The following is a 9,611-nucleotide window of genomic DNA, read 5'->3' as shown; positions in this document are numbered from 1 at the left end:
GTTTTGTAGTAGGTTGAGTTTTGAGCCAAACACCTTGACCAACAATTCCTTTTAACTATCTTACTACCCTGTGTATTGCTTTTATATAGGATCTCTTATGTTGTTGCATGAACTAACTCAGAGTTTTCACAGCATAACTAATAGCTGGCCTGGTTAGGGTTGCATACATCAGTTTCCCAATCAACCTTTGGTAAGAAGTGACATCTTTAAGAGTAATGTCTCCTGTAACACCTGTTACCTTATCCACCATAACTGAAGTCAATCTAGCATTAGTTTCTAGTAGAGTAAGAGTTGGATTGGCACCAGCAAGTGATGTTTCTACAATAAGTTCCAATATATACTTTCTCTGGTTCAATATGAAACCATTTGAGCATCTCAACACTTCAATGCCCCAAAAATACTTAAGATCTCCTAAATTCTTGAGCTTGAATTGCTGATGTAGTATTACTTTTGCATCATTGATCATATCAACATTATCATAAGTAATGATACTTTAGTTCATCGTTGATGGAAGCACATTACCTCACTATCCAAACACCTTTAGAAAGAATACAATAGCTGCTGGAGTAGCTACAATGATGCTTCAGTGCATCTTTGATGGAAGTTTGCCAATGATGGAAATAGATATTAAGAGGAGGATCTAGCATAAAAACTGCAGTTTTGTGCATTGCATAAACAGAAGAGGGAACAACCAAGCACTTGTGCTCACCATAGGAATTGTATTGTTCCCCAAAATACAAAAACATCAAGATATGACTTTTTCATCTGAAGCTTACAAATTAGTTTCTTCATCTTCAAATTGAGATAATTAATCAGTTGGGGGTATACAACATACAACTCCAACATTAGCAAGTAGTTAATAGATTTTCCTTTGTACATTCTAGAATGATTCAAAATTGTATTCACTGATAGGGAGAAATTACAATGTAGCAATTCTCAACTTAGGGAAAACAAGGCAAAAGATAGATAAAAAAGGAAAATAGAAAAGAGAGATTCCAAATTGCTAAAAGTTTAGCTAAGAAAATAAGATGCAAGTTCTTCCATTCCCTCCTCTAAAGCTCTTGTGATGTTTATATAGCAGGGTATTCATTTGGATGTTTCTTGGAAAGCTGGTGCAATATGTGCAGTAGTATTTGACAGAGGTAGTGGTCCTCTGTTGGCCTTTGGGACCACATACTTAACTAGGTATTTTGGGGACTGTTTGTCCCTACTGCTGCTCCTCAATGTACTCGAGTGGTCCTGCGGGTTTGTTACATTTCCACCCCCATAAAGACGAACCTTGTCCTCAAGGTTCAAGTCTGGAAACTGATGAGTCAGTGTAGGAAGGTCTTCCCAAGTGGCCTTAGAAGGAGGCAACCCTTTCCATTTGACCAAGAACTGGGTTATTTGATTCCCTTCCTTTGTGATAATACGATGCTCCAAAATGTCCTCAGGTGTGAGCCGCAGAGATGAGTTTTGGTCGATAAGATCAATGGGAGTAACCTGTTGATCTGGGTTCCCTCAACATTTTCACAGAACCAAAACATGAAAGACAGGGTGTATTTTTGAGGAAGATGGGAGATCCAGTTTGTAGGCAACCTCACTCACAAGATGGAGCACCTTAAATAGACCAAAGAATCTTTGACTAAGTTTTGTATGGCGCTAAAGGCGAATAAAGAGATGCCTATAGGGACATAATCGAACATATACCCAATCTCCAATCTCAAAGATTACATCTTTGCGTCCTTTGTCAGTATTCCACTTCATACATTCTTGGGTAGCCTGCAAGTTGGACTTCAAGAGGGACAACGTTTTATCTCGGTGAAAAAGAGACTCTATCACATCTGGATTGGAAGTGTCATTCCTGATGTATCAAGTTACTATTGGGGGAGGCCGACCATAAATAATTTCAAAAGGGGTAAGCTTAGAGCTATGTTGGTATGAAGTATTGTACCAAAATTCAGCCCACGGGAGTAGGAGAAACCAAGTAGCAGGGATATCCACAGCAAAACATAGAAGATACATCTCAAGACACTTGTTAAGAGCCTCTGTTTGTCCATCTACTTGTGGGTGATAAGCAAAACTCTTGGCTAATTTAGTCCCTTGAAGTCTATTGATCTTAGCCCAAAAATCAGACAAGAAAATAGGATCGTCGTCTGAAACAATTGAGGAAGGAAAGCCATGTAGTTGAATATATTCTTGGACAAACACTTTCGCAATCTTGTGACTAGTGAATTTTAGGGGCAAGGAGATAAAATGGCCATATTTTGACAACCTGTCCACAATTACCAGAATGACTGTACGACCTTGAGAAGGTGGGAGTCCAGTGATGAAATCCATAGAAATATCCTCAAAAATTAAAGCAGGTATAGAAAGTGGAAGAAGAAGTCCAGCAGGTTTCGAATGTGTATCCTTCATTTACTGGCAGACTTGGCACTGTAGGACGAACTGCTTGACATCCTTGCGCATACCCGGCCAAAAGAAATTGGATGAAAGGCAGTGAAAAGATCACATAATACCAGCATGACCTCTAATTTTAGAAGAATGAAATTCTTCTAAGAGCAAACGTTTTAGTCCCGGGTCCGGGGGAATAATCAGACGCTTACGAAAAAGAAGCAGACCTTCTTGGAAGGTGAAGTGAGGCATGGAGTCAGGATCATCGTGCAACTAATGCTAGAGTTGAAGTAAATAAGTATCAGTTTTGTTCAAATGCTTGAGTTTGTCAACCAAAGCCATTCTGTGATAGCCACAGTGAGATCCATTAAGGCTGGTTTCCTGGATAAGGCATCAACAGCTGAATTCAATTTCCCTGGCCAATAGAACAATCTCAAAGTCATAACCAATCAACTTACATAGCCATTGTTGTTGTTCTGGTGCTTGAATCACTTGACTCGTAAGATATTTCAGCGGCTGTTGATCAGTGATGATGATGAATTTGCAACCCAAAAGGTATTGACGCCATTTTTGGACAGCTTGGGTAATAGAAAACATTTCCCTCGTGTAAGTGGAAGCTGCTTGGATCCTGGGAGATAATTTTTGACTAAAAAAGCAATGGGGTGCCCTTTTTGAGATAACACTGCTCCAATTCCAGTACCAGAGGCATCGGTTTCCACAGAGAACACTTTTGAGAAATCTGGCAATGCAAGAACTGGAACAGAACTAAGGTCTCATTTGAGGTCAAAAAACATTGTGGATGCGCTATCAGACCAAACAAAGGAATCCTTTTTTAGAAGGTTTGTGAGTGGGGAAACAAGTTGGGCATATCCCTTTACAAATTGCCGATAATAACCCATCAAGCCCAAAACCCACGAACTTCTTTAAGAGAGAAAGGTAGCGGCCATGATGCAATAGACCGAATTTTATCGAGGTCAACTTGAAAGCCGCTGAAAGAAATAATATGACCTAAGTATGTAATAGAAGTCTATCAAAATTGGCATTTAGACTGTTTAACCACCAAAAAATTCCTCTTGAACAACTCAAAAACATTCTGCAAGTAAGAAAGATGATCCTGCCAGACTGACTGTAAACTAATATGTCATCGGAGAAGACAAGGACAAATTGGTGAAGGAAGGGCTTGAATATGGAGTTCATTGTAGCTTGAAAGATGGATGGGGCATTTGAAAGGCCGAAGGGAATGACAAAGAACTCAAAATGACCATCATGAGTTTGGAAGGCTGTCTTTTCTATATCATCCTGATGGACACAGATTTGATGGTATCTAGCTAATAAGTCCAACTTGGAGGAGAAACGGGCATTATGGAGTTCACTAAATAATTCATCAACTGTGGGAATAGGAAAATAATCTTTAACTTTGATGGAGTTCAATGCCCTATAGTCGATGCAAAAGCGCCATGTGCTATATTTTTTTCTCACCAAAAGAACAGGTGAGAAATAAGGGCTAGAGCTGTGTCGAATCACACTTGAGTGAAGCATCTCGGAGACCATGCGTTCAATCTCGCCCTTCTAAAAATATGGATACCTATAAGGCCATACATTAATCGACGAAGAGCCAGGAAGCAGCAGGATGCAATGATCTTGTGGTCTCAATAGTGGCAGGAAATTTAGGGCCAAAAATACCTCATTATAGGATGATAATATGACTTGAAGATCAGGAGGATGGTCTTGTTCAATAGATGTCTCCGGAGAGAGTAGCTCGAGCCGGTACATATAAACAATGGAGTCCGTCATAGCGAAGCGATGAAGAGCTGAAGGTTAAACCTGCTCTAGTGAGATTGGAGGATTTCCGAACCAAGTAATACGTTTTCTATTACTCTCAAACTCAAATAGGAGTTTGGAATAATCTAAAATAGTCCAACCAAGAGTTGCGATCTATGCCATACCCAATACCATATCTGCACCATATCAGTGCTACCCCCATTAAGTAGAATTTGAGCCAGCAGGCCTTTAATATGACCTGTAAAACGGAGAGCAGTAGGATAAGAACTGCCTGTAAGGGCTTCAAAACTGATGGCAAGGAAGGACGGTTCCTCAGTGGGGGTGGTGAAATTGGATTCCAAGGGAGGTGATTCAATATCCGGCGGGGGAGGTACCTCCACTGGATCCTCTTCAGTGACGACCAGCAAAAGTTGTAGAGATATAGAACATCGATGGCCCTTTTGATATTTTTCATCACAGTTGAAGCACAAATTGAGATCTCATTTGTGTTGTAATTCCACTGGAGAAAGTTTCTTGAATGGAACACTGCTATTACCAGGAAGTGAAGCTACCTGAGCGGAGGAAGAAGAGGGTGAAAAGGATGGGATTGATTTGTGTTGTGATGATTGGGAAGTTGGATAAGAGAGAGAAATATTTTTAGTGATAGAAGTGGGCCGGGTTGGTGTTTTAACTTAGGCCAATAATTTTTTCTCCTGCAACATGGCCAAACTAATAGCCTCGTGAATATATTTGGGCCTAAATGATAAAACATCACTTTTAATCTCAGTAGGTAGCCCAGAAATAAAAAGATGCCGCAACATCTCTGGAGAAGCATCAGTAGTGCGATTAGCAAGCTGCTCAAATCGAGAAAGATACTTAGCAACAGTCGAAGTCATCTGCAATTTCCCCAAAATCCCCTCCAGTGCTTCCATGGATTTATAACCAAAACGAGTTATCAAAGCTTTGGTGAAGTGTTCCCAGCCAATTAGTTGATGGTTCTTATACATCCATTGATACCAGTCTCTAGCCATGCCCTCAATCTAGAAGGAGACAAGGTTCAAACGATGTTCATCATGGACATTATAAGCATCAAAGTATTGGTTGGCTTGGAAAATCCAACTTTCAGCAAACCGGCCATCAACACGGGCTAAATCTATGGGTGCTGGTTTATCTCTCCGAAAAGGGCCACAAGGGTTCTGATTTACAAAAAGGCTTGTGGCTGGTGTGGTGGATTCAACTGCAGAGCTGAGGGAGAAAGATGTTGATAGAAGAAATTTTGTAGTGGTGGTATGGAAGAAAAACTGGGGTTAGAGGTTGTTGGGCTTTTTGTAGAGGGCTGGGTGTGCTGATTCTGGGTTTGGAGATAATTTCTTGAAGTGTAGAGTTAATGGAATCAAAAGTTTTACTGTGAGAATCAACAGTTTCTTGCAGCTTCTTGAAGGCCTCGTCCATTGTGTGCAAATGTGTGTTAGGAGCACCATCACCCATTGGTAGAGGAGGTTCAATGAAAGTACTAAAGGGAGAAATTACAACGTAGCAATTCTCAACTTAGGGAAAACAAAGCAAAAGATAGATAAAAAAGAGAAAATAGAAAAGAGAGATTCCAGATTGCTTAAAGTTTAGCTAAGAAAATAAGATGCAAGTTTTTCCATGCCCTCCTCTACAGTTCTTGTGATGTTTATATAGAAGGGTATTCATTTGGATGTTTTTTGGCAGGCTGGTGCAATATGTGCAGCAGTATTTGACAGAGGTAGTGGTCCTCTGTTGGCCGTTGGGACCACATACTCAACCAGGTATTTTGGGGACTGTTTGTCCCTACTGCTGCGCCTCAGTGTACTCGAGTGGTCCTGCGAGTTTGTTACACATTCTGGTAAGTACATGTACACTTCAGTATCCACTTCATCAATGATGTAAATTTCCAAACGAAAAAAGAAATGCGACAATTTTCAGTCTTCGTGATTTCTTTGAGCAAATGTTCCGTTCCTTATTTCTTTCTTTCCAGGCTTCAATGGATTTAAACAGAATAAGAGCTCAGTTATTGAAGTTTGATCTGCTAGCGTTTTTATGCTATCCCTTCACCAAAACAACTTTCAATATTTTCATTCATTCATGTGCACCTGAAAGTATATCATATGTTATAATTGAAAGGATAGTAGCTAGTTGATCACCTAACAATGAAACTACAGTTTAGCTGTTCAACAGAACTTCTTTATTTACTTTAATAAACACTAAGAATGCAACATTTGAATTCTAAATCGACCACATTGTACAAGTTTGTTAGTAGAATGAATTTTCATTCACTAACAGAGTTTTGTACACTTATTCTACACTTTGCTAGCCACAGTCACTCGACTAACATTTTTATTTCAGAAAGTCGCTAAATTTTACTGTCACACAAAAGTCACTGAATAAATGGAAATTATCTCAGAAAGTCACTCTATCGAATTTTTTTCCTTCACCAAGACAAATGGTTTGTTCACAGCTCCTTCTCCTTCTTCTTTTTCATCATTTTCCATTTAATAGTTTCACTATACTGTAACCAATTTAAGAATCATTTACTTAACCTATTCTAAAGTCAAGGAGAATATCAGAATGGCCTACTTTTATGTCTATTCTGTACGTAACTTGCTTAGCAAATACAAGGATTTGCATATGCATATACTTTCTAATCCTTTTTAATGCCATCTTCCAGTTCCAGCAGATCAGTCTAATATTTCATTTTATCAGTTTCTCCATCTTCAGAAAAGGTTTGACTGTTAATATTATCCCTTCAGGTTTTCTTGTAAACCTCTCCTTTATGTTCTTCTGACCCCATTTGTCTTTAAAAAAAATACCTGTCAAATTTGTGTTTATGAGTGCAGTAATAGTTGAAGGGAAACCTTGGCGTAACTGGTGAAATTATTGTCGTGTGAGTAGAAGGTCACGAGTAAGGCTGTCGGCCCATTCCCAAAGCGGGAGCTTAGTGCACTGGGCAGCTGCCCTTTTGCAGTGTGTTATATCTTATAAAAATGAAACTAGAACATGATGATTCATATACTATATCATTCTTACGGACAGGTTCAAAAGAAGTTCTTTAACAAAGAATTCACAGTTTTATGAGATAAGTTCTTTAATGAAATATTTAATTTACTTCCGGGACGTAAAAATTTCCCATGACTTAATACATTTGTGGAGTTATATGGAGTTCTAATGATTGATAAAATGCATGAAATGTTGTAACACCCCGCAAACTTTTCGGCGTAGTACCACACTTGGTAGCTTGCTTAAGAAGCTAGCAACTTGAAAACTTTCTAAGTGTCTAGAATGACTTAGCTTTATTTTTAGCTCCTAAGCTTTGGTGTTCCCTAAATCGATCTTTCCGACCCCGAAACTTGGTTTTTAAAGTTGATTCATCTTTAGGGATGGAAGGAGGGTGTCTCGGAGAAAATTCAAATTTTTTGGACAAGGAATGGGGCGTGTTTGAATGTTGAAAACACTGGCTCGATGCAAAGTCGACGTGCGGGTCGATTATCGTGTCACTGAAATAGTAGATCGACGTGATGTGGTTGCTCCGTGTCGATGATAGCGTTGAAGAAGCAGTAGACCGACACGATATCGACGTGTCGCGTTGGTTAACGCATCGGGTGCATATTTCACATTTTTCTATAAATACCGGGCCAGGAGGGGTATCTTAGTGTTTTTTCCTCATCTAAACTCCGCCATAACACAAAATTAAAGAGTGCTTAGGGCAAAATACATCAAAAACTACTCTTATTCTCTCAAATCAAAAACCTAAATCCTTTCCCTAAAGTCAAGATTTCATCCCTAAGGTCAAGAGTTCCAAGAACATAATCAAGGTTTGGGTTCCACCCTCCCTCCTACACCAACTAAGATACGTGGGGTTGTCCTAATCTCATGGGCATAATTTCGATACGAATTTAAACAAGTTTTTGATAATTACTTAAGTGCGTATACGATTATAAGTGGGGTTTCATTTTTAACACAAAAAAACATGCATTGTGATATGACTTTGAAAAGAATATTAAAGATCATGGGGTTGTTTCCTTATAAATCTTGATTGTTGAATTTGTGGAAATGTGTTTTGGATTTTGAAAGGTGTTATGAATATGAGTTGGGAATCTTTTAATCCCCATGATGATGTTTATGTACCCCATATGATACTAATGCTAAACTATTAAGAGCATGAGTTTTAAAAGCTCTTTTTATCATGAAAATTGTGTTTAGCTAATGTTGTGCTACTTTATAAATAATGAAATTCCTTGACTATTTATGTGTTGGGAATCAATATGCATGTGTTGGGTGAATGGGAGTCTTATTGGTGTTCATACAAATGATTTGCATAAGAAGTGCTGAGAATCGATATGATACAGATGACTTGCAAGTCGGGGTATGACGATACCCTGCAGAGGATTTTCCTCGAATGAAAAAGGAAAAGAATGTTGTTGTGTACGATGCATGTTTTCTTATAATAAACTTACAGATTTGACCGATGTGGGTTAGATGGTTACCCGAAGAAAGCACAAGTCAGAAGACTCTATGCTGGAAACCGTGGTTTGCCGACACGGGACATTGGTATCCTGCAATATGATCTTGTGTACCTAGTATTATGTAGTCCCAATTTGGGACTTATGGTTAGGAGCCATGCTTTGTGATCTTGAGCCCAACCACACATATTGACTTTATTGGGGCTTGAGGCACTGCTGTGTGATCTTGTGTGTCCTCCCCTCACTAGTGCTCCAATCTTGGCGGCAAACCAAGATCAGCAGTCGGTGAAAGTGTGAACTTGTAGGGTGTACCATCTATCTCAATAGTGCTAAAGTAAACTTGAATCACATAAGATAGAGGTAACATTGAAACTCATCATACTATGCCCATGCATTTTCAAATGATTTTCGTGACAACATGTTTTATAAAAGATCCTACCTAAGTTGTATAAAAGTTATTTTGTTTTTGAATTACTCTGTGTACCAGTACATCTGTATTGACCCCCTATATTTTAGGGTCTGAGGCTCAGTCAAGGGGTCCTGCTAACCCATAGATTCATCAGACAGAAGTTGCAGTTGGTGAGCTTTCTATATTTTGGAAAGCCTATTTTTTTAGACATTGTTCTTTATTTTAGTTTAGGTCTGTCTGGGGGCCTTGTCCCAGTTTCAGACAAGTTGTTATTTTTGGATGTATTAGAGATTTCGCAGACAGAAATAGATGTTTTCTAGATGTTGATGAATTTCCATTCATATAGATATTCTTAACTCATAATACGACCATGATTCCCGTATTGTTTTATGTTTCCGCATTTCTTTACATATTATATGACAGTGTGTATGATTGCCAAATAGAGAAGGGCACTCAGGCCTTCTTGGTTTGAGATGCCCGTCACGGCTAGGGCCTCGGTATGGGTCATGATAAACTTGGTATCAGAGCACGGTTCATGATCCTAAGGTGTCTGCGAAATTGCATCGGGCAGAGTCCTGTTTATG

At 39.1% G+C, this 9,611-nt stretch overlaps 2 long non-coding RNA genes across 2 annotated transcripts; one reads left to right on the top strand and one right to left on the bottom strand.

Moving 5' to 3' along the window:
* Positions 1–766: 766 nt before the first annotated feature.
* LOC124900013 lies at positions 767–5,667 on the bottom strand. Its single transcript, XR_007057580.1, has 2 exons — positions 4,057–5,667; positions 767–3,958 (listed from the first exon to the last, which is right to left on the bottom strand). It is a non-coding gene; the product is annotated as an uncharacterized LOC124900013 (long non-coding RNA).
* Positions 5,668–5,866: 199 nt separating this feature from the next.
* LOC124900014 lies at positions 5,867–9,409 on the top strand. The gene is made up of 2 exons (XR_007057581.1): positions 5,867–6,004; positions 9,135–9,409. It is a non-coding gene; the product is annotated as an uncharacterized LOC124900014 (long non-coding RNA).
* Positions 9,410–9,611: the final 202 nt, after the last annotated feature.

This window comes from Capsicum annuum, chromosome 7 (assembly GCF_002878395.1).
Source record: "Capsicum annuum cultivar UCD-10X-F1 chromosome 7, UCD10Xv1.1, whole genome shotgun sequence".
NCBI lineage: Eukaryota > Viridiplantae > Streptophyta > Magnoliopsida > Solanales > Solanaceae > Capsicum > Capsicum annuum.
The sequence above is the reverse complement of the archived record's forward strand: the minus strand, read 5'-3'. Positions and strand labels throughout refer to the sequence as shown.